The sequence below is a fragment of the Orycteropus afer genome, unplaced genomic scaffold (genome assembly GCF_000298275.1).
Source record: "Orycteropus afer afer isolate SDZICR_OR568_19922 unplaced genomic scaffold, OryAfe1.0 scaffold00280, whole genome shotgun sequence".
NCBI lineage: Eukaryota > Metazoa > Chordata > Mammalia > Tubulidentata > Orycteropodidae > Orycteropus > Orycteropus afer.
The window spans coordinates 3,987,987-3,995,668 of record NW_006921867.1 but is presented as its reverse complement, the minus strand read 5'-3'; positions in this window follow the sequence as shown (position 1 = coordinate 3,995,668).

Here is a 7,682-nt window from a genome sequence, read left to right as displayed (position 1 = left end):
ATGATCCACACAATCAAATGCCTTCGCATAGTCAATAAAACACAAGTAAACATCTTTCTTGTATTCTTTGCCTTGAGCCAACATCCATCTGACAGCAGCTATGATATCCCTTGTTCCATGTCCTCTTCTGAATCCAGCTTGCACCTCTGGAAGTTCTCTGTCAATATACTGCTCCAAATGTTCTTGAATTATTTTCAGTAAGATCTTACTTGTGTGCGATATTAATGATATTGTTCTATAATTTCCACATTCTTCGGGATCACCTTTCTTTGGAATGGGTACAAATATGGATCTCTTCCAGTCAGCTGGCCAGGTAGCTGTTTTCAAAATCTCTTGGCATAACCGAGTGAGTGCCTCCAATGGGGCATCCAACAGCCAGTATACTGCCTGTCAACCTTGAGCTCCTTAGCCCCTGCAGCTGAGTTAGTCAGGAAAAGCCTCCAGCTTGACATTTGATCCAAGAACTTGGGACTTGCCAGCTTCTATAAGTGTGTGAGTCACTTTCCTAAGATAAATTTCTCTCTCTCTCTCTCATATATATATATATATGTATAAGCTTTACTGGTTTTGCTTCTCCAGAGAACCCAGTCTAATACACTGACTTAATGACACACTTTTTCTTTCTTTTTTTAAATAGTACTGCAATCTTAAACAAACATTTAAAATGTATTAAGAGTGATGTCTCAATTCTTTTAATTGAGATGTTTCTAAATGTTATTTAATAACTCAAATATAAATATATAATGTGGTAAAAAAACATATGCTAAGAAAACTCTTGTTTAAAGGAATCCCATGAGAAGCTGCGTGCCACAGTATGAAGCTAATACTCGCTGCTCTACCTTTGTTGTAAAATTAAATCTCATACATCTATTTTGCATCAAGAAAGATTCTTTGACAATTCCACTCCACAGGAATCTTTAAAAGGTAGCATAGGTAATTTATTTCTCTTTTAATAGATGAAAATGGGAGGCAAAAAGTGGCAAAAATCTTCAGTACTAAGTAGGTCATATGATATAAAAAATGTGTCGTTGATAAAGAAAAAATTAATAAATAAAAGGAAATATGGACACACTGCTCTATCCAGCTAGTTAATTTCTAAAGCTGTAACCCAAATTGTTGCTAACAAATTTATTTTTGTTATCTTCATTCCATCTATATCTGTCAACCATTCTCTCTCTAAAAAATTAGGTTTCTTTTGAGTATCATTAAATTTAGAAGAAAAAAATAAATAATAGTTCTGAAAACAGCTCTAAGCAAAAGAATTGTAGCAGTGTTCAAAGTCCGATCTGAGTTCCTGATGATTTTACGGTAGAGAAGCGTCCCTAGTCTTTTCATTCACCACAGATTAATTCATGGACAATAATCCCGCATTTTCCTAACCTCCTGCTGAGAAGATGGAATGAATGTTTTATTCGTCCTAGTTTTTTCTTGTTTGTTTTTTAAAAGAGAAAATACAAAAACAAGGTGGCAAAAAAATGTTGTCTTCCTTAACTCTAATTTTTCTTTCCTTAAATCGTGCTGTTCAATTACACTGTCTTTGTTTGTAGACATTTCTTTGTGTTTCTTTGTTCTTTTGTGCGGCTACTCCTTCCATTGGGTGTTTGTCCTACTCATTATATTATCCTTTCAGTAAATAGGCAGAGAAAAACCCATATTTTGGTCCAATTTTCATTTCTATGAGGATATTGGAATTGCTCTCAGATAGCTTAAGTGACTATCTTTCCTCACTTTTCAGTTACAACAAAAGAGTGAAAGTCAAAAGAACGACATTCTTATTTTCTGTGATTTAATTACTTTCTCTTATCCATGTGGTTTCCTTCACCTAATTTAACAAAATTATCAGAGACATGGCCAGATTACATATCATCTTTCTTATCACAGAAATATAATTCATAAACTAACTTTGATTTCTACTTATTTTTAAAGATTCTCCCCATAGATTTCCACATCTCTACCGTATTTTAGGGTCTATAACAACAATTTCAAGTTTTCCATTATTTTAGTGAAAGTAAGATTCCTTTTATTTCCCCAAAAAACAAGCGCTTTTTTGAGTTTGGAGGACAAAAGTCTTGCATATTGTTTTTACCTATTTTCTGGTGACCCAAGCTATTAACAATCATCACAGTACCAATTTGTATTGCAATTCAGAGATCAAACCAAAAACCCAAACCCATTGCCATAGACTCGATTTCAACTCAGATCATCTAGGACAGAGTAGAACTGCCCTGCACAGTTTCCAAGGCTTTAAATCTTTATGGAAGCAGACTGCCTCATCTTTCTCTGTGTAGTGGCTAATGGCTTTGAACCACCAAATGTTTGTTTAACAGCTGAATGCTTTGACCACTACCCCACACCAGAGTTCCTTTAACTTAGAGACAGACTATGCTTATGAGCATTTTAATTCCAGATACTACCATAGGAGGCTAGGGACCTTGCAGAAATGTGGTCAGTCTAAGCCAGTGCTGCCCTTTAAGTCAGATGGTCTTTGAACCATTAACTAGATAACTCTGATAAATAAATATACTATCAAGTGGTAAAGGGTGATTGGATGCCAGTGGCCAAATGTTTTATGATTTTTCTTTTTTTTCCCATTTTGAATACATGTTTTTTGGTAACATCAAGATCTTAACCACTGGAATGACAATAATAAAAACAGCAACCATTTGTTGTGTTGGTAAAGTGAAGAATATACATATGTAAACACACAAACAAAAAAACTCACTGCCATCGAGTCAATTCTGACTCATAAAGATCTTATAGGATACAGAATCACTGTCAGGTAGGATTTCCAACGCTGCAAGTTTTTACACAAGGAGACTGTCACATCTTTCTCCAAAGCAGCTGCTGGTAGGTTCAAACTGCAATTCTTTTGGGTAGCAATTGAGTGCTTAACCATTGTGACACCAAGGCTCCAGAATATGTATATATGTATACATATAAAAACTGAAACCAAACTCACTGCCACCCAATCAATTCTGATTCATAGCAACCCCCACTGGGTTGTCGAGGTGATAATCTTTATAGAAGTAGATTTTCCAGTTTTCCTTCCATGGAGTGGCAGGTGGGTTTGAACCACCAATCTTCTGTATAGCAGTCAAATGCCTGTGCCCCAGAGCTCCTTATATGTATACAAATACATGTATATATTCGTGTATATGTATACACATATACGTGTATATGTATATGTATATATGTGTATATGCATGTGTGTGCATGTATGTATGTGTGTATGTGTCTGTATTAAACTATAAAGAATCCCTTTCTGTCTTTAAGAATATCCACAAATCTATCTAAGAACCAATGGAGAGGGAACCCATTTTGTTTCAGGTCCCTAATGAAGAGAAGTTCCTAATGGTCAGAGAAGCTAAAGTGTTACCACAGAATGCACTGGTAGCTAAGACTTCCCATTTCAAGAACTAACTCCCCCAGGACTCACGTATTTTAGTGCTTTCATAATTCAAAGGTGAATAAAATATGGTATCTGCCATCAAGAATTTTATGTATTAGTTCCATGTATATGGTATGTGCTTAACCGTGAGTTGCATTTACTGTAAATGGCAGGAAGGGTTATTCTGGTAGATACTATAAAAATAATTAAGCCAGCCAGATTTTTTTTAAAGATGGTAGACAGATGGGTGTTTTGAAAAAAAAAAAAAGATTTAAAAAAGGGAGAAATATATAATATAAATAATAAACTCTTGTTGGTGGGCACTTCTCTGTGAGTTTTCATAATTCTATTGGAATGCAGGAGCCCTTGTGGCACAATGGTTTAGGTTCTTGGCAGCTAAATGAATGGCTGACGGTTCAAACCTACCTAACAGCTCTGTGGGAAAAAGATTTGGTGATCTGCCTTAAAATTTATAGCTTAGAAAACCCAATGGGGAAGTTTTACTCTTCCACATAGGGTACTATGAGTTGAAATTGGAACAACAAAGAACAACAACTTTTCTTCCACAGTGTATCTAAATATACCATTATTAAACTCTTTCTGCTAAAGCCTAAATCACCAAAACTTGCAAGAAGGATTCTATTGAGAAGACACATTCCTCTAAGTGCAAGGAAAGATACCAAATGATTTACTGATGGCATTGACCTAACCTAGAACTCTGATCTTTTTGGTAACTTCAAAGAATTATTTGACTGCTAATCAGGAGGCTGGCTGTTCAAATCCACCAGCCACTCCTCAGAGGGAAGATTGGGCAATCTACTTCTGTAGAGATATCGCCTCGGAAACCCAAGGAGGGGTTGCTATGAGTCAAAACCAACTTAACGGCAGTGAGTTTGGTTTTGATTTGGTTAATAATCATATCTCTGGTGGTGCAGTGGCTAAGCCATATGTCTGCTAAGCAAAAGGTTGGTGGTTCCAACCCACTAACCACTCTGCAGGAGAAAGATGATGCAGTCTGCTTCCACAAAGATTTACAGCCTTAGAAACCCTATTGGGCAGTTCTATTCTGTCCTACAGGGTCACTATGAGTCAGAATCCACTTGATGGCAGTGGAATAGGTTTGATTTAATAATCATTTCCTTTTAAATTGTTGGAGGAGCCCTGGTGGTGCAGTGTTTAAGCACTCGGCTACAAACTGAAATGTTGGCAGTTTGAATCCACTAGCCACTCCACAGGAGAAAGAAGTGGCAGCTTGCTTCCATAAAGATTTACAGCCTTAGAAACCCTATGGGGGGGGGGCAGTTCTACTCTGTCCTGTAGGGTTTCTATGAATCGGAATTGACAGCAATAGGATTGGCTTTGGGTTTCCCTTTTAAATTGTTAGTTTAGTGAAGCACCATATGATAAAGATACATAAAACATATCCAAAGACACTGTAGCTCTGGAATTAAAATTCTTTTTGCTGTTAATTTGAAGAAGTTCTTTATATGTTCTAGGTTTTAAACCCTTATCAGATATATGGTTCCCCACAATTTTTTCCCAATTTGTAGGTTATCTCTTTGTTTTGTTGATAAAGCCCTTTTGATGCATAACAATTTTTAATGTTGTCCAAGTCCAATTTATCTATTTTGCCTTTTGCTGCTCATACTTTTGATGTCATATCAAAAAATATGTTAAAAACTAGGTCCCAAAACATTACACCTACGATGTCTTTGAAGAACTTTATGGCTTTACTTCTCACCTCTAGGTTCATGATTCAGGTTGCTGTTGTTATGATTGGCCATCCATTTGATTCTAATTCATGGAGATCCAATGAATGCAGAGTGAAGCTGTTCCACAGGGTTAACAAGGCTATGGTGTTTCAGAAGCAAATCACCATCTGTGTCTTCCAAGCCACCTCTGGCTGGGTTCAAACCTTCAACCTTTCAGCTAATAGTTGAGGCATTTATCATTTGTGCCACCGAGGGACTCCCCTTGATTCACTGCCAGTTAATTTTTCTATATAGTGTGAATTAAAATTTTTATAGAAAAATCAATATAACATTTAAACTCCTTTCCACGGTAGCATACTCCACAATGGAATGGCTCCTGCTAATTTATCAATTTTCAATCCCTCCTTTCACTTCCATATCAACTTAATGGAAACCAAAATATATTGATGGAGTGAAAAGCAGTCCTATCTCATCAGTTAAAATGCTTTGGTTCACATGGTTTGTATTCGATGTTTGAATTGCTCTGTAGTGCATTATTTACTTGCCCACGGGAGCTCTGTTGCTGTAGTACCTAAGGCATTTGATTGCTAACCAGAAGGCTGGCCGTTCAAATCCACCAGCCACTCCTCAGAAGGAATACTGGGCAATCTACTTCCACAGAGATACAGCCTCGGAAATCCGAGGAGGGGTCGCTATGTGTTGGATTCGACTAGACGGCAGTCAGTTTGGTTTTTTAGGTTTACTCTAGCTTGAAGCTATTCAGCTTTTTGGTTGGGTCTTGTGCTGAGTCAAGGGATCTGAGAGATTCAGAGAGTCTCAAATCAGAAGCCCATCATGGCCAGCTTCATCGGGCCCCTGTTGTAGCTATGGTTTCTATCTAGTTTCTTGCTTTGTTCCTGTGACTCACTCTCTGCCTTATACTCCAATCAGTTGGATTCTTATCTCTCATCAGGCTTAAATTATCGACTGGAAACAGTTCTGTTGATTTGCTGATTCTATGTTTCTAGACTCTCATTCTGACCATGCTCAAAATGGAAAATTGCTTATAATAGATGGCCCTGAGTATCTGCTGTACCTCTTCATATTACCTATCACCCCAAAGCCCCAAGGCCTTAACAAAGTGCTCTTGAATGTCAGTTCTACCTACTTATCTGTCATGGAGCATGCTTTTAGATGACGGAGCAGCCTAGCCTCCCAGCTGTTGCTTGAATTCCACGTCCTAGCCCTATGATGAACAGCCCAACCCCTGGTGTATCTAGTCCTCAGAACCCAGTGTTAAATGACAGATTGTGGAATTGAGTTATAAAAATTAACAAAGATTATAAAAGTTAACAAAGATTATAAAAGTTAACAAAGATTTTATTTTGGAGTAAATCAAACTTGCAGCAAAGAAGGCTGGTACTCAAGAGGAGATATCAAGGATTTTAATATGGGAAAAAAGAGAAGAGGTTCTGGAAAGTTGTCATTTAAGCAAAATTGGGTCCATTGGAAATGGTGGTAAGTTTGATTGGCCCATGTGTCCTTTTTTTCATTTGTAATAGGTGCAAGGTTTCTTGGCTTTACTATGAGGAAGTCTCAAGAGAATGTTAGTTTGGAAAATACCAGTGATCATTTTAGGTGGAAGCACTTGGGGCTGGTCTAACCTGGTCATGGTAGTTTCTGGCTAACAACAGTCATCACTTATCTGGTCTGTACATAAACCACATCAGTTGCCATTGGGTCAAATCTGACTCATGACAACCACTTGTGTCAGAGTACAACTGTGCTCCATAGGGCTTTCAATGGCTGATTTTTTAAGAAATAGATTACCAGGCCTTTATTTAAATATTGTTGTTGTTGTTGTTATGTGCCGTCGAGTCGGACCCGACTCATAGCGACCTCTCCTTGGGTTTCCGAGGCAGTATCACTACGGAAGTAGATTGCCCAACCTTCCTTTCGAGGAGTGGCTGGTGGGGTTGAACCACCAGCCTTCTGGTTAGCAGTCAAGTGCCTTAGGCACTATGCTACCAGAGCTCCCTTCTGCTGAGTAGTGAACTTGAACTTCCAACCTTTTGGTTAGGAGCCAAGCTCGTTAACCATTTCTATCACCCAGTGACTCTGTATGTAAACCAAATACCATTTAAGTCACACTCATCTGCTCAGGACTCCCATTTCTCAATCAAACTGACATTTTAAATGTCAGATGAGTTATGGTATAGTACTCGAGTGATCATGACAACAAATCCCCTCATATTTAAGAGACAAACTGTCTGCTTACATCAATATTTTTAAACACGGAAAGATTCAAGTGTCAAAAGCGTGTAAATTAATGATAGAATTTCCCACTTCAATATTCTGCATGACTAAAGCTGGAAGTCACATCTCCAATAATGCCCACCACCCAAAAACTTATTATAACGGTATACTGAACAGTTTAAAACATTGTCTCAAAGAATGTTCATATCACAGTTATTATTTGCATTCACAGACACAAGGTTAGTGAGATCTAATAACTAGCTTAACATCACAATATAAAGTATGTGAGTTTCTCACTCAGAATATGCAGCACCTTAGTGAGCTTGGTCTACATCTGTGTCCCATGG